Source organism: Triturus cristatus, chromosome 5_1 (genome assembly GCF_964204655.1).
Source record: "Triturus cristatus chromosome 5_1, aTriCri1.1, whole genome shotgun sequence".
Lineage (NCBI taxonomy): Eukaryota > Metazoa > Chordata > Amphibia > Caudata > Salamandridae > Triturus > Triturus cristatus.
The window spans coordinates 894,638,757-894,657,157 of NC_140587.1; the positions used below are offsets into that span (position 1 = coordinate 894,638,757).

The 18,401-nt window shown below is 42.2% G+C and overlaps 1 protein-coding gene across 2 annotated transcripts in view; it reads right to left on the reverse strand.

Annotated features, from left to right (window-relative positions):
- The window catches only part of LOC146831577 (cytidine monophosphate-N-acetylneuraminic acid hydroxylase-like), a 567,547-nt gene that overhangs the window by 542,862 nt on the left and 6,284 nt on the right, over positions 1–18,401 (reverse strand). The window lies entirely within an intron of this gene.

Consider the following 18,401-nt stretch of genomic DNA (forward strand, 5'->3'; position numbering starts at 1 on the left):
GTAGCCAGCAGAACATGCATGGTGAGGGTGGAATTAGCACCCGGGATTTGGGGTACTTTTACCCGCGGCCACTAAGCTGGTATCAGAGACAGAGCATTAGCAACCAACTGTGGGGAGGGCAAGCTGATAACTTTGGATTCTACCCAAACCCTGCTTTTGCTAGAGGAGATATTCACCTCGGAAACAATACCGGGTATTGACGCAGAGACTACTTGCCTTTGAATCTCTTGTCAGCCCCAGATGATAGCAGAAGGCCCAAAGGGTGCAGGTCCCCAATTACTTCTCCTGGGATTTCTCCTAAACACCTGTTTTCAGCCCAACCTGAGGTAACTTCTAGGGGGGATAGACTCGAGTTAGCACCTCGAGTGGCGGCAACCAGTAATTGCATAGCAATTGTGGGGGAGCGTGCTAATAATTCTCCCTCCGGATTTGGTTTATTGCATTGTAACAATATATCTGTTACCCCCCTGGGGACTTCCATCTTTCCAGCAGTTACTTCTGTCCGGAAGAGCAAGGCTTCTCCATCGCATGCTCTTCCGCCATTATTTATGGCAACTGATTCTGGAGGTGAATCACCAACACCACTTAGTGATCACTTTATCAGTCTGCAGAATAAGGTGGAGGCTGTTGGGCCCGATCTGAGGATTATGAGCTGGAACATAGCAGGAATTGCCAGGAAAACAGCTCTTCCAGACTGGAATACCCTGGTGGAGTCTTACACTATATGCATTTTTCAGGAAACATGGAGTCTAGAACCTAACTATAAGGTCGGCTATTTAACGTATTTTTTACCTGCAGTTTTGCCACCATGGGGGAGGGGTCGGCCTTCGTGTGGCCTCCTCATATGGGTGAGCATTTCCTTGGGTTGCAGCATCACCCAAAAACATAGTATCTCACCTGATATCCTTAGGATTTCACTGAGAGGATTAGGCAACGGGAGGTCTCTTGACATATTTAATGTATATGCCAGGGGCACCAAAGGTAGCTCTTTATCCCCCACAGTAGCACTGCTGGAAAAAGCTCTTGGTGATACCTGTGATGGTACACAAGTATTGATCGTGGGGGACTTTAACTGTACTTTTGAGCCCTTTGCGGCTGAAGACATCCTAGATGTCACTGAGGATGATTCCAAGAGGGGTATACCTATACTAGCGATCCAACCAATCAAAAGATGGACACAGAGGGCGATTCAGCTGAACGCTATGACCCTGGAGTATGGCTTACGAGCACTAAATGGCAGAACTACTTCAGATCCTTTGGGCGCCCACACATTCAATAGGGCGAATCATACGTCTAGGATTGATTACATTCTCCTTGACTTATCTCTTTGGCGATTTGTCCTAGATATAGTAGTATTACCCACTGTAGACAGCGATCACAACTTCCTGTCTTTAACCCTAAAGCATCTTTGGGTAAAACAAAAAGCTTAGCTTCACCATGCAACCTAACGTCCACATCTGTAATTATTCCATCTAATTGTGGAAGGCGCCTCAAATGGTGCAAAGTTGCCCTAGATGAGGCAAAAGTTTGGGTTATAGGACAACTTGTGGATGCCTCGCTAAGTGAGATGGAGATGTACTGTTTAGAACATTCTGATCCCTCTAGAGTTACGTCACTGTTCCAGGAGACCCTAAAATCGGTAGGTAATCAATTTGTGGTGCATATACATGGGGGTAGGGTAACAGGGCGCCAGAGGCCCAATGTGAAGCAGGGATGGTATACATTCAAATGTAGACCGAAGAAATCTGCCCTAATTGAGGCTGTCAAGGCGAAGTCACAACCCCTGATCCAGCAAGCCAGGAAAGAATATAATTGGGTGGTTGCAAAAGCCAAAAAAGAGTGGGAGGATGCATATTGGCATACACTTAGAGAGGCCAGTGCTGGGCGGGATGCTGGTCGCTTTTGGAGCGCTATAAGGGCAAGGAACAGGCCCGAAAGCGAGCTTATTACTTGTAATATTACTGGGCAGACCTGGTTTGATCATTTTTCAAGCCTGTATTCTTGTCAGCTAGGAATCACTATTACTTCGGCTCCTTGTAGCTCTCTAATACTACCTGGAGAAAACACCTTATTCCCATTTACAGTTAAGGAGGTTGAATACGCGATTAGCTGCATTGTGCCCCAAAAGGCAGCTGGCCCTGATGGCATTCCTGGGGATCTGCTTCGATCTAATCTGCCGGAATGAGGGAAGCTTATTCATACCCTACTCACTGCAATTGATAAAGGTGCCGCTATCCCCGAATCCTGGAAGGGGGCTGAGGTCGTCCCCATTTTTAAAAAGGGCCAGAGGGAGGACCCAGCCAATTATCGCCCTATAAGCTTCTTAGATTCGACCCAGAAGGTTGTGGGGAAGGTGCTACTTGAAAGAATCCTTCAATGGGCTAATGATAATGAGGTTCTCTCTGATTATCAAGCGGGTTTTAGGGCTGGCACCGGCACTATAGAGCAGGCTTTCAGGTTATTGTTGATTTATTGGAAAGTGGTTCTCATAGGCAAAGGCAGTCTTTATCTTGCATTCATCGACTTAAAGACTGCCTTTGACCTTGTGCCCAGAGGACAACTATAGAGTGTGCTGGCAGATATGGGGATTCCACCTAATATCTTGTCTATTCTAGTGAGGCTACATGAAGGTAACTTCGCGCAAGTGAGGTGGGGCACCGAGGGGCAGAAAACGAACAGGATACCGGTGGGGAGAGGGGTCCTCCAGGGATGTGTTCTTGCTCCAACCCTTTTCTCACTATATGTAAATGGGGTTGTTGAGCATCTACTCGAAAAACCATCAGATGCACCATCCCTGTCAGGGGAGCGAATCCCCACCCTCTTATTCGCCGATGACACGCTCCTAATATCAAAGACTCCGGTAGGCCTCCAAGCCCTCCTAGATAATTTTCAGGCCTTTTGTGACCAACGTGGCCTTGTTATAAATACTGACAAGACCAAGTTTCTAGTGCTAAATCCCCCGAAAAAACTTGGGCGATCCCCCGTACTTAACAATGTATCCCTGGAGAGGGTCACTGTATTCGACTATTTAGGTATCCGTATCTCAGATACCATGCAGTGGACCCCTCATCTCCATAAAATGCTGCTAAAACATAAGTGGGTTACAGGGGCGCTGTATAAGGAGCAGCGATCTGCCACGACCCAAACTATTGCACCTGTTATTGACATTTATAAGGCTAAGGGTGTTAGTTCTGCCCTCTACGGTGCAGAGCTTTGGGGCACATCTAACACAGATCTACTGACAAGGTCTGAGAATAAATTTTTGAGGGGCATTATGTCACTTCCGCAGAGTACCCCAATGATACCCCTGTTGCTTGACCTAGGTTGCCAACCCATCAATGATCTGGCAAAACTCTGGCCGTTGCTTCTATGGGCTAGACTGTGGCGAGTCCCAGAACTTGCCAAGTATGCGAAGGGCCTAGCGGAAGTAATGTCAATGGTGGGATGGCATAAAATAAAATGGCTTAAAGATGTTAAACATCTCCTTGGTAAGCTAGGTCTTAGTGAAACCTGGGATAGTCGGTCCTCTCCCCCGAAAGCAACTATAAAGACCCTCTATTGGAACTGGGTTACCAATAGAGTTAGTACTGACCCAACTCTTGGCAGGCTAACGGAAGAGTTCCTAAGACATAAGGATGTTCCATCTCGGGAACTCTACCTAGATCTGGCATGGAAATCTTATGATAGGGCCCTATATTTTAGATTTAGGGTAGGGTCTCTTCCAGTGCGCGCCTTAACTGCCCATTGGAAGCCCCCGTCCCAGACAAGTCCTTTTTGTCCCTTTTGTCAAATTAGTGTAGAGACTGTACCGCATATCCTGTTTGTCTGTCCGGCCTATGTGCGCCCAAGGCAAGCGGGGCTCAAACCTATATGTCGGTGTATGGGCACTAGACACTCAAGTGAGGCACTCCGTAGTCTAACATCGGACACCCGGACATTGTACGTTTGTGGGCTTTCAAAATTTTTATCGTGGACATGGTCCATTAGAGCCAAAAGGCTAGCATCTAATGTTTAATTTGCTTTTTAATTGAAGGACCAACTTCAAATCTTAAATTTTTAACTTTGTTTTTATTCTCTTTGATATGTTTTGGAAAAAATGTCTAGAAACTAACGGTTAATTTAAAAAAAAAAATTGTATAAATGTCTTTTTGTGTTAGTGTGATGCTTTTATGATTTGATTTATCGAAATAAAGCCTTTGACTTGAACAAACCAACAATACAGGACTGGCAAGAGAAGCTGTGGCAATATAATAGACCATTGTGGGCAGAAGGAAGAGGCAGTGGTAGTACAACCATACATGCCAACAGACCCGTTTCAGCCAGGAAACGTCCAATGTTTTTAAGCTCAAATGGGCTTTATTTGATCTGTCTCCTGTCTACAATCTCCTCTTTTTCAATGTAACTCAAAGGGGAAAATCAATACCCCAGTTTTTTTTCAAAATCTCCCTCTTGCCAAGTTCAAAATGTTCGCAAGTATGGTACATTGGCTCATGGTAGGCAGGAGGAATTGGGGTAGGGACATGGATTCGGATAACAGAGGACAGGAGGGACATGGAGAGGTGTACCAAACTGACCCTACAGAGCAGGCATCAGGGTTTGCAGCAGCACAATACACCACACAGGGCATGCGGGACGGGAGTGCAGCACAACAATCCATAGAAAGCAATAGGGAGGGGACAGGACAATGCACATGGACAACAGAGAACAGAGGGGAAAGAGGCAATGGTAGCTAGCTGACCATAATGGACAGGCAGGAGAGAAAGCTGCAGCATAACAGACCATAAAGGGCAGGAGGGACAGATCAGGGGCATTACAATGGAACAGACAAGCCAGGAGGGAGGGAATAGGGGTCTGCACATGGAAACTGAGGGCTGGGGGCAAGGGGGCAGGGCAGGAGCAGCATGATGACCATGGAGGTCAGGTAGGATGGGCACTAGAAACAAGACACACCATGGAGAGCAACAGTGAGACTATGATGGCATACACACATACCATGGAGGGAAGGTGGGAGGGGGTCAGGGGCAGCTAGCTGATCACACATGGAAGGTGGGAGGGGCCATGGCAGCACAGAAGACCATGCATGGCAAGCAGGAGGGTTAGTGGCAGCACAATGGCTATGATGGGCAAGAAGGAGGGTGCAGGGGCATGCACAAAGGACCATGGAGGATAGAAGGGAGGGTCAGGACCTGGGCACAGACAAGAGAGTTCAGGGGAAGGGGCCTCACAAAAGACCGCGTGGGGCAGTCAGGAGCTGCCGTTGCAGCACAACAGACTAGGGAGGGCAGAAGGGTGTGGCAGTAAAATGGACCATGGAGGACAGGAGGAAGGGGATAGGTGCATGGCATGTGGACAGACAGGGTGGAGGTGGCAGGGACAGGTTACAGTCATCTGACAATGCTAGGCAGGTGGGAGGGGAGTGGCAGCTCAACAGAACACTCAGAGTAGATAGGAGAGGCAGGTCCATGGAACATGGTGGGAAAAAAGGATGGAGCAGGGGCATGCACAAAGACATACGAGAGCAGGGGGAAGGAGAATAGGGGCAGCAAGCTAAGCACAGAGGCTAAGCAGGAGGTCAATGATGGGGCATGGAATTGGGCAATGGAGGGCAGGAGGAGTGGACTGGTACATCATGCTAAATGGAGGACAGTGGCAGCACATCAGAACATGCATGGCAGGAGGGAGGAGGCTAGTCCATGGATTCAGACAACAGAGGATAGGGAGGAGGTGGATGGGGCAGCAAGCTAACTGTTCAGAGAAGGTGGGTATTAGGAACTTTATTATTTTTAAAATGTGTGTCTGTGCGAACTACTTAAAATATGAACAAGTATGCAGTATAATCTCATTTTTATTCAGGAAGAAGAGGACGTTTGTGACTGTGACTCCGGGCTCACTTGGCAGAAACATTTTTTTTATCTGAACCTGGTGAGCCAACTATCAGATGGAAAAAGTGGAAGAAGGTTTTTGAAAGATATGCTAAAGTCTGTGGTGCGAATCTTGGTGCAGAGCGGAAAACCGCTCTTCTGTTACATTGTCTTGGGTCAGAGGGGCAAGACGTTTTTGATCATCTAGCTGATCTAACTGCAGCGGAAGCCAGGGGTTTGCATGAATATGAGGTGTGTATTAAGAAGCTAGATAATCATTATTTACCAAAGGTTAGTACGATACTTGAAAGGTATCAATTTACTAAAAGGTTACAGAACGATGGTGAGTCGGTAGAAGTGTATGTTAAACAATTAAGGAAGCTTGCATCTTCTTGTAAATTTGATCAATTATTAGAGGAAAGATTAAGGGATCAGTTTATGTTGGGGTGCAACTTGGAAAAAGTTCGTGAAGAACTCTGGTTAAGAGACGAACCCTCCTTAGATGAGGTGTTGCAGGTGGCTAAAAGAATTGAACATTCTGTAAAGTGTGTTGACACCTTGAAGAAGGATGTGAAAGTTTCTGTTCAAGCAGTTAAGGAGGGTGGTATAGGTAAAGATGTGTCGAGAGGGGATGATATTCTTAAAAGTAAATATAAAGCCTTTGTGCCGAAATGTTTTAGATGCGACAAGCTGGGACATTATGCTAATGACAAAAAATGTCCGGCTCTAAAGGCAATTTGTGCAAAGTGTAAGCGCAAGGGTCATTTATCTGTTGTTTGTAAAACAAAATTTGTGCCTAGCAATGTAAAAACTGTGGAGACAGAGTCTCGTGAAGAGGATTTTGTATGTGGTCAAATTGTGGTCCAGATCAAATCTGATGTACAGCAAAGTATGAATGAAGAGCAAAGATCTTGTCCTTTAGATGTCATACAAGTTGGGGGTGAATCAACTAAAGTACTTTTTGATTCAGGGGCAAAAATTACCATTGTGTCTAAAATGTTCTTTCAAACAAAATTTGCTGGGAAAGTCAAGTTAATGAAACCAGACATACGTCCTTTAGCATATGGGGGTGAACCCATACCCCTGTGTGGGTATTTTGTAGGTTTAATTGAATATTGTGGACGCTATGTTGCTGGGAAAGTATATGTTTCACAGAAAGGTGATAGCATCATCAGCTGGTTTCACTAAGTAGATTTGGGAGTCATGTTAGATCCAGGATGTCCCTCTCCAGTTATTCTTAAAGAGAACATTCAAACGATTCATTTGGATGCTGATAGAAATGTTTTGAGTGACATAAAAAGGAAATTTTCAAAGGTGTTTAGAGAGGAGTTAGGGTGTCTTAAGGACTTCAAATTGAATATACCGCTGCTTCCCAATGCTCAACCTTCTACTTGTAAAGTAAGGAGTGTACCCTTAGCAGTTAGGGAGGAGATGAAGAAAGAACTAGATAAGCTCAAAGATGGTGGAATAATTGAAGAGGTATCTAGCACAGAGTGGCTTTTCCCCGGATTGTAGCCGCGAGCAAGGCCAATGGATTTGAGACAGCTGAACAAATGGGTGATTGTGGATAGGTATCCTCTTCCTAACATCTCAGAGCTACTCACATTACTTGGTGGAGCAAAAGTGTTTAGCACGATTGATTTGGCCTCTGCGTACCACCAGATTGAGCTTGAGATGTCTTCAAGAGATTTAACTTCTTTTATCACGCCTTTTGGAACTTTTAGATTTGTTCGGATGCCGTTTGGCTTAGTGTCTGTGGCATCTGTGTTTCAGCGTGCAATGGAGAGAGTTCTTCAAGGGTGTGATGGGGTTTGTGTCTATCAAGATGACATTTTGGTCTTTGCAAAAGATCACAAGGAGCATAGGAGGATTCTTTATGATGTTTTGGGGAGACTTGAAGGTGCCAATTTAACCATAAAGCTGGAGAAGTGCCATTTTGAAACCTCCTCTATTCATTATTTGGGACACACGATCTCAGGAGCAGGGATCTCTCCAAAGCCTGAGTTGGTTAACACGATTTCTCACATGCCACCTCCATCTTCTAGAGAGGAGCTTATGAAGTTTTTGGGATGGCTGAATACTATAACAAATTTGTAAAAGGTTTTGCAGAACATTGTTCGAGTATGAGAGCACTGTTGAGGAAAGGTGTGGAATTCAAATGGCCTCGGGAGTGTGATGAAGAATTTGTTAGGCTTAAGGAAAAACTTCAGAATGCACCTAATCTTAAAGGTTTTAATCCTTCTAGACTTCTGTGGTAACCACGGATACAAGTGTTAAAGGGTTGGGTGCAGTGTTACAACAGGAGGGTGAGGAAGGTTTGGAAACTATTACTTTCATTTCTAGAGGTTTAAGAGATACAGAAACACGCTACTCGGTGATTGAGCGTGAGGCTCTTGCTGTGTTTTGGGCGATCCGGAAATTAAAGAAATTTTTGTGGGGTACGAAATTCTTGGTTAAATCTGATCACAAACCTTTATGTGAGATATTTTTGAGGAAGGGTATTGATCCGGTTTCTGGGAGAATAAGTAAGTGGGTCATAGCTCTTCAAGAGTATGATTTTGAGATGAAATACATCCCAGGCATTGAGAATACTGTAGCTGATACTCTTTCTAGGCTGGTTGAGGGGTCCAGTGATGAAGAAGACATGGAGGATTGGGTTGAGAGTGATTTGCATGTGTGTTTGGTTACTGGAGGTACCATTGATGAGGAACAGTGGCGGTTAAAGTTGTCTAAGGATCCGGTTTTGTCGGAAGTGATGTCTTTAATGAGGAATGGTTGGAACAAGAAAAATGCTGGGTCGCTTGAAGCTACAAAGTTTTGGAGTTCAACCCATGGTCATCAGGGAACTTCCAAGGGGACCTTGGAAGGAAGTAGCACTGGATATTGTGGGTCCAATTCATTACAATGGCCAACAGAATTTTATTTTAGTGCTTTTGGATTTATTTTCAAGGTGGCCTGAGATACAGTTTACATCTGGAATAGAAACTGTTCATGTTATTAGGTTTCTTGAAAATCTCATGGGTAGGGAAGGTTTTCCAGAGTCAATTCTGATGGATAATGGGGTGCAGTTAGTCTCGAAAGAAATGGAAACATTTCTAAAGGAAAGGGGCATAAAACATAAAAAATGTTCCCTGTATCACCCTGAAACCAATGGAATGGTTGAATGGTTGAAAGGTTCAACAGGATGATTAAGGAGACGATTTCTTTGGCAAAAAGCTCTGGGAAAAATTGGAAAGATCAAGTTTTGAGAAAAGTTGAAGACTACAGAATGACTCCACACAGCTCAACGGGTCAGTCTCCCTTTGTTCTTTTTAGGGGGAGAGCTCCCTGTACTCAGGTAGAACCCTCATGGGTTCGACGTCTGGGTGATAATCTTTCTACTTCATTTGAGAGTACTGTTGAAGAGTGGAGAAAAAAAGAAGAGAAAAAGTGTTTAGAAAGCAAGGAAAATTTTGATGCAAGGAAATCTGCTAAGCAGACGAAAGTTAAGGTTGGAGATAAAGTGGTTGTAAGACTTCCTGGTTCAAAAGTGAAATTTTCTGAGCCTATGCAAGTTGTTAAAGTGTTTAATAATGCGGCTAGGACTCATGATCACAAGATCTGGAATTTGGGAAGGATTTTTGTATGTTCTGATGTTAATGTGGATCGAGAAAATATGTCAAGGGATGAATCTGTTTTGTCTGTGCTTCCACGCAAAACCATTAGGGTACATAGGAGGCCAGATTATTTAAAAGATTATCTTATGTAATTTATTGTTATTTTCTTTTCTGTTTGGACTTTGGACCTTGTTCATCTCATGTGTTTTTTTTGTGATTAACGGGGGGAGGTGTGTGGTATCCTGGTGTCATTGTTATGTCTCTCTGACACCTGGTTATCTGTGCTCATGGTGAGTAGGAATGCTCAGTTTGTTGCCTAGGTTAGAGAATGCCATGTTTGAAGAAGGTTCTAACAACTGTGGCGGTTGGGAGAAAAAAACTGGGATTGTGTCAGAGCCGGATGTAGGATTGGATGGGTCCAATTGTATTTGGTAATAAACCTGCTTTCACCTTATGATTGTCCTTCTCCTAATGGTCTTACTTTGTGTAAAGGAGGATTTCACAATCACCTTCCAAACCTCTGTGGGAAAATCATGAGAAAATAGTTTTCTCTCAAATATGATTCATGATATCACAGCAGAAGGCTTTTTCACATGGTAAAATCACCTTAGAACACACCACAATTCCTAAAATGAGTATGGTACCATCAACAAATGAGTTATAATGTAACTAAAGTCTTAAAATCTTCTATTAACTGCAATGCTTTTTAAAGTAGATTTTCCACACCCTTGGTAGGCTGAAAATCTATCTGGATTTTATTAAGGACACGGAGGCTAATATTATGCAATAAATCCATTGCTACCACTCAGCAGCAACAAGAAATAAATAAATAAAACCATGTTCTTAGAATAAAGAATTCAGAATCTCTAAGAACATTCCAATAATAACAAAACTGCTCTACATCTACATATCTCCCTTCTTGTATTGCCTGCGAAAAGAGAGAAATACTTAAAATATTTCCATATCATCAGTCTTAAAACTCGAAAAAAATCCACCAAAAAGACATCTTCTTCTTTCTTTTCCCAATCGTAGAGATGAGGTTTGTCCGTGATCTTCCGAATTCAATCATCTTAATTCTGACCTGCACAAATACAAGACAAACCACATCAGGGATGGGATGAGGAGGGATAATATTAGCCTCCGTGTCCTTAATAAAATCCAGATTTTCAGCCCACCAAGGCTGTGGAAAATCTACATTTTATGGCGCGACACGGAGGCCAACATTATGCAAGTTTAAAGCTTATCAACAATACATTGAGCTGCACTCTCAATTGGTTTAAAATAAAATCTTCTAAACACACACTCAGATGACCAATCGCACATTTTAAAATATCTTGCAAACTACCACCTAAAATTCGTGCCTTTGCAGCAGCTGCACCTCTCACAGAGTGTGCACCAAACATACTTATATCCACACCTGCTCTTTCCATTATACATTTCACCCATCTCGCCAGAGTTGGTGATGAAACTGCTTTATAAGGATACCTGAAAGAAATAAGTAACTGATCCACTCCAACAGGCCTCAAATGCTTAGTTCTACATTCATACTCCTTCACACAACGTGCCACATAAAGTTTTTCTTTTCAAAACAGGTATGGATAAAAAACAGAAGTAGAATTAGTTTTTGTTCTTTGTTTAATATAAAAACAAATTCCCTCAGGAGTAAAACATCTGTTTGAAATCTCTAATGCACACACATCAGAAACTCTCCTAAAAGATAAAAGACACAACAACATTGTAAGTTTAAAGGACAAATGTTTTAGGTCCAAAAAATTATTATCATCCCAAGATTCAAATAAACGCAAAACCAAAGTCACATCCCAAAGTGAAGTATACCTTGTTCCAGGTGGGTTAGCTAACCTGATGCTCCTTAATAATCTTTTCACCATAACATCTTGTCCAACCGAAATTTTATTTACCAAAATATGACCTGCTGAGATTGCAGACCTATGCAAATTCACTGATCTATAAGCCAAACCTGTCTTATGTAAGTCTGTTAAATAATTCAAAACATGGACTACATCTGCTGATACGGGATCCAAGTTCCTTTCCACACACCAACCATTCCACCTATTCCAAGCCGACTTATAAACCTTCCTTGTTCCATGAGACCAGGATTCCTCAATGAGCTTTGAAGCCTCTGACGAAAGCCTTGGCTTAAACCAGACTCTCCTGAAAGTCTCCAAGCCAACAGATGAAGCTGACATAAGTTCTCCAGTGTGTGGACCTCCCCCAGCGGTCCCCTCAAAATCCCTTGAAACATAGGTAGAAGAATTGGAAGATCCACACTCAACTCCAACAACATCGGGTACCAAGCTTGTGAGTTCCAAAAAGGGGTGATTATCACTACCGTTTCCTTCCATTTCCGAATCATCCCTGTCACCCTGCTTATCATTGAAAACGGTGGAAAAGCATAAGGGCGTAGACCTCTCCAATCCTGTAGACAAGCATCTATTCCCATTTCTTCTGGATCCGGATGCCAACTGAAAAATCTCTGAAGTTGAGTGTTTATTCTGTTCGCAAAAAGATCCACCTGAAAAGGACCCCAAAATTCGTTCAATCTCATAAAAACCAACCTGTCTAACATCCAGTCGCTTGAGTCATAAAAGTTCCTTGAATACCAATCTGCCACAGAATTCGAAATCCCTGAAATATGTTCTGCTTGAACAAAAATATTCCTCTTCAAACAATAATTCCAAAATATTCTCGCTAAATCTGCCAAACCTTTTGATCTTGGACCTCCCATCCTGTTGACATATCTTACTGCAGAAACATTGTCCAGCCTCAAAATCACACAACATTTTGCAGTCTGATTCCCAAAACATTTTATTGCAAATGATCCAGCCAATAACTCTAAACAATTTATATGCATTCTTCTTTCCTGATTTGCCCAACGACCTCCAGTTTTTAACAATCCGCATCTTGCACCCAACCATCCAAGCTTGCATCTGACTCTATAATCAGATCCGCATTTTCTCCAAAAATAGCTCTTCCATTCCATGCTTCCATATTCCTTAGCCACCAAATCAACTCCTCCCTTGCTTCTGGAGAAGGACAAATACTCTTCGAGTATTTCAAACCATTCCTCAAATGCAAAGCTTCAGCCTCTGTAATGCCCTGTAATGTAACGGACCTGGAAAAATAGCCTGAATTGTAGAGGACAAAAGTCCAACTACTCGAGCCAACATTCTCAAAGATATGCTGTTCATTTTCAATACATTCTTCAACTCTTTTCGAATTCTCTTCAGTTTTTCTTTTGGAAGTTTCAGTACAGCTTCCTTTGTGTTCACCACAAAACCTAAAAATTGTGTTTCCTGACTGGGTACATACTGAGACTTTAATCTGTTTACAACAAAACCCAGAGACCCTAGCAAACCTATTGCTAACTTTGTATGATCTAGAAGCGTATTCCTGTCCTGATCCATTATCAATATATCGTCCAAATAAATTATCAAACGGATACCCCTCTCTCTCAGGAATGCCGCCACTGGACGAAGCACCTTCGTTAAACACCACGGTGCGGATGACAGGCCGAAAGGTAGACACACAAACTTCCAAATTCTCTCTCTCCACACAAACCTCAAATATCTCTGATGATCTTTCCAAATTGGAATTGTCAGATAAGCATCTTTCAAATCCAATCTTGTCATCCAATCTCCTTTCAACAACACATCTTTTAACAGATGTATTCCCTCCATTTTGAAATGATGATATACCACCCAGTCGTTCAACTGACGTAAATTTATTACTGGACGCATGCCCCCTTTGTCTTTCTTCTCTACCAGAAAAATATTGCTTACAAAACCTTCTACACTCTCTCTCTCTCTTTCTATTGCACCTTTCTTTAACAAATCTTGTACCTCTAAGTCTATCAACTGCATCTGATCTTTTTTGAAACCCATACGTCCTGGAAAAACACTTTGTTTTGGATCCTCTATAAATTCTATTCTGTAACCCTGAACCGTCTCCAAAACCCATAAGTCCTTTGTAATTGACCTCCAAACCTCTGAAAACTGGGCAAGTCTGCCACCCAATTTTATCTGGATAACAGTATGGTCTTGACTTACCACTTGAGCCTCTTCCTCGTCTCTCTCCTCTATTATATCTTCCTCTTGCACGTTGACGTTGCGGAAAAAATCTGCCACCTCTATAGAATTGTTGACCCTGGTAGCCTCTTGACCCAAATCCTCTTGAAAAGGAGCCTCTTGTGATTCCTTGTCCTTGGCCCGGGAACCGACTCCGTGTTCTCCCGGCCGAACCAAAAACACGCTCACCAAACACTTTCTTTATCTCTCTTTGAGACTTTTGTAGGCTGCAGAACGTCCCTACATATCTTGATAGATCTTTAATAAATTTGTCTCCAAAAAGAAGACCTCTAGCTAAAGGTCCTTCTTCCTTAGTCGCAAGGTCTACCAACTTTGGGTCTATTTTTAGTAATAAACTCTTCCTTCTCTCAATTGATAACGCTGTATTAGCGTTGCCCAATAAACATATCACTCTTTGTACCCATTCTCTAAGTTCTTGAACATCAATATTTTCTTTACTAACAAAGGCCTCTTCTGCCATATCAAATATTTTCGAGACTGGGCCAACCACATCTAGTATTCTATCCTGGCATGATTTTAATCCACGATCTATTCCTTTCCTTAGGTCACGTCCCCCTTTTGCAATAAAAGCTATCATTTTTTAATCAAGTTCTGGTGTCATCAGAACCTTGTTCTCCACAATAGGCCGAGGGCATTCTGATCTAAGACGAACACGTACTTCTTTCGGTATTTCCCTTCTGATCCAACATTCTAAATACTTAACAACATGATCAGACGGTGTCCATTCGGGTGAAAAAGGATGTTTTATCATTAATGGGTCAAACATATCATTACCCATTGGATCTTTAATATTTTTTAAATCCGATCCTGTTTTTCATCCTTTTTACCCTTTTTCACATTCATCTCTTCTTCAGATTCAAAATCCGAACTACAACTTATTTCTACCTCTGCACTCTCAGAGAAATCTTCACATATTACATATTTATGTTTTCGCATTCCCTTACTTACTCCTTCACTTGGTCCTCTTTCTTGCCCTTCATTTTTGCTCGCTTCATCTTCTATTTGCCTGTCAGAACAGCAAATATGTTCTACCACTGTAGATCTTGGCTTCTTACCATGTTTTTCACTTGTTGAAACATGTTTCCTTTTCCTTGAAGCCTTTTTACTTGAATGCGCTACTTCATTTTCATTAGCTGACCAATAACTTTCCTCCTCCTGTCCTATTGATTTTGAAGCAGCCATCAATTCCAATTTTTTCTCCATTCTTAATGAAACCTCAGTTGTTATTTTATCAATTGCTTTGTTAATTCTGTCTTCCAACGTGCCCTCACCTTGCTCCATTTCCCTCAAAATAAATCTTACTTCACCAACTAAGAAAAGTAAGTAAATCCCTCTTCTTATATATACCTCACACCTTTACTCCCTCTTCAATTTTATTATTTAATGCCTTTGGGTGAGGGGAAAAAGGTCATAATCCCTTACTAGTCATGTAATAAGCATAGATCCTTCTTGAACTGGTTCTGGCCCAGAAACAGGGGGAGGGGCCCCTATCCCCCTAATTTAACATAGAACTGTGAAGGTGTATCTGGGCAAGAGTTTAAGTCTTAGATTTCTAAGGAAGAAAATTCCAAATCAATGTAGATAGATCCGATGGTGTTTAGTCATATAATCATGCTTTATTCGTCAAGTATGAATAAAGAAAGGAGAAGGGCACAGCCAACACGTGTTTCGCCCCCTAACCGGCCATCAGGCCTGGGGCTTCCTCAGGGCTGTATATAGGCAATGTAACAACAAAAGTTTCAGGAGAATTCGGTCAGTGATGAGCACATATCACACAAAGTTGTGGAAGGTAAGTATAGAGGGGTTAGTAAGAGAGAGAAAAAAAAGGGAGGGGAGAAGGGAGGGACAGAGTTGAGGTGCGAGAAGTGGGCGAGGTAAATTTACAAGAGGTTAATGTAAGAGGGAACGGGAAGTATAAGGGTGAGGGATTTAAGGAAAAAAAATATTAGGGTGTGAGTGAGAAGGAGTATTGTGAGAACCGGAGTTAAAATATTTTTAAGTGACATGTAAGTGATGGAAGGAGTGCACCGGGTAACGATAGTTGATAGATGATAGTTTTCAAGAGAGTGACAAATTTAAAGAGAGGAATGGTATACCACAAATACATGTAAAACATTCCAATTTTATGCATACGAAATATCGAGGATGGTCATTTAAACATATTGACATCAGAAAGAGAGAAAAAGACACAGGTTTGTGTAAAAAGTCATTGAGCCCCAATATAAAAAGAGCGCGCATATGAGAGACAGGTTAAAATCAATTCAAAGTTTGCATGGTACATTGGTCAAATATCATAATCAGAGAGGAATAAAATTAGAACTCAAATTAAAGCATGCGGTCATTGAAGAGAAAGAGATAGTGTTGCATATAGTATCATAACAAGATTAATCAAAAAGTCGCGTGTATGCAGAACGGGTTGTAACGGATTAAAGAGGGTTTTCATAGTTATCGTGCAATCAACAAGGCGCAGGTTTTTTAGAGAGTACAATCGTCAATGAAGTAAAAGTTACCATATTAAATGTAAGCGTTATAATTAAGATTTGGAGAAAAAACAAGAGTAACATAAGAAAGTCAAGTAGATTAAAGCGAACGTATATTTACAGTATATTTGTAATTGGCGGCATCAGGGGCAGCAGGGTCAAGATGTATGATGGAAGAAAGGATATCAGAATTAGTATCACTGGCTACAATCGGTGGGGAGCGCGGAAGAAGGGGGCGTGGTGAAGTAAACGAGAAGAACAATGATACGGTGATTTTAAATAAAACGAGAGGTGGCACGTTACAATTGAAGCAAGTTCGGGCAATAGGGTTTAAGGATTGCAGTATCATGCACTAGGGGATAGAATGATAGTGAATGAGTATCAAGGGCTGTAAATTAGGTAGAGGCGGTCAAAACGGAACGAAGACCGTGTGGTTGTAGCAGTAGTGCTATAATGGGTTGTGAGAGGTGCTCATAGTTGCTCGACAAAACGGCCCCATGGAATCTAACTAAAACACGAATAGACCTGTTTAAATTCATCCGCAGATTGAAACTAAAAGTGTTCTTTGCAGACCAATATACGAGTCAAGAGCCTCCAGTAACAACGACCACATCAGAACTATCAATTCAAGAATTAGAACATGTAGACCTACTGACCCACCTCTGTGAGGTAAACAACGATCCGGACACACTTACCACAACAGCACTTGAACTCGGAATCAAAACTAATCTTTCCATTGATAGCAGACTAACCAAAAAATCTACATTCTTGCCATAATTACCTGCAGGCAACAGCATAGATGCCTTTCACCTGGCAGTCACACGCGATCTAGAACACGAATATACCAAATACCAAAGAAAATCCAAATATCTACCTCAAAACATCACACAAGAAGAGAGGAAGGCAATTAATAACCTCAAGGAAAGAAAAGACCTGATCGTCAAGGAGGCAGACAAAGGGGGTAACCCAGTGACATTACATATAGATGACTACATCCTAGAGGCAAACCGACAACTTGCTGACAACGCCTGCTATGAACTCCTAACGAACGACCCTACTAAAGACATACTAAAATCAATCACTAGTATGCTTGACAAATGGTATTCCTTAGGACTCATTTCCCAATCAGAAAAACTATTCCTGTACATTCCATACCCTACCATGCCCACCCTATACCTCCTCCCAAAGATCCATAAGGGCATCTTTCCTCCACCTGGTAGACCTATCATAGCAGGTATTAACTCACCATGCTCCAGGTTAGGAGAATATGTGGACAGAAAATTACAAGGACTCATGAAGGAGATACCATCCTTTATTCAAGACACGAAAGATATTCTTGACAAGCTTCAAGATATTACCTGGGAACCAGATTTCATACTGGTCTGCATAGACATAGTCAGCCTGTATACATCCATTCAACACCAGGATGGTCTTACTGCAGCACAACTTTCACTATGGACGCAATCTGCCAACCTACTGGAATGCAACAAAATGACCCTTGAAATGCTGAATTTCTGCTTAGAAAACAATGTCTTCAGCTTCAATGGAAAAATATACCGACAGGTACGCGGTACGGCCATGGGAGCCAAATTTGCGCCGCCGTACGCCTGCATCTTCATGAGCCATGTAGAAAAATTCTGGCTGTGGGATCCAGAATTTGCCGATTTCACCGCCCATATTATACTATGGCGGCGATATATTGATGATATCCTGTGCATCTGGCAAGGAGATGAGACATTACTAAAAAGATTCTTGGAACAACTAGATAAAAACCCATGGGGAATAAAAACAACCCATACCTTCTCCAAAAAAGAGATCAACTTCCTTGACGTAACACTCTATGTCAAAGACAACACGCTACAAAGTAAATTATATCGGAAAGAAACAGCAGCAAACTCCATCCTACACGCTGACAGCTTTCACCCACGACATAACATCAAGAACATCCCAAAAGGGGAATTGTTAAGGACACGCAGGAACTGCAGTGAAGACGAGGTTTTCAAAACAAAAGGAGAAGAAATTGTATCAAGACTGACACAACGAGGATATGAACAATCAACGCTGAAAAATACAATGACCACAGTAGCCAAAATGGAACGAAAGCAGATGTTCCAACAAAACAAAGAAGCAAAAAAGAATGAGTCAGTAATACGCTGTATTACCGACTATAACATTGGCCATCACCAAATTAGACAAAGCCTTAAAAAACACTGGCACTTACTACAACAAACACCTAACCTGACTCAAGATCTAAAAACATACCCAGAAATCACATTCAGACGCGCACCAAACCTGAAGGATATCCTATGTAAGTCAGAATTTGAAGACAAACGGAATACAGTCACCACATTCGTAGAC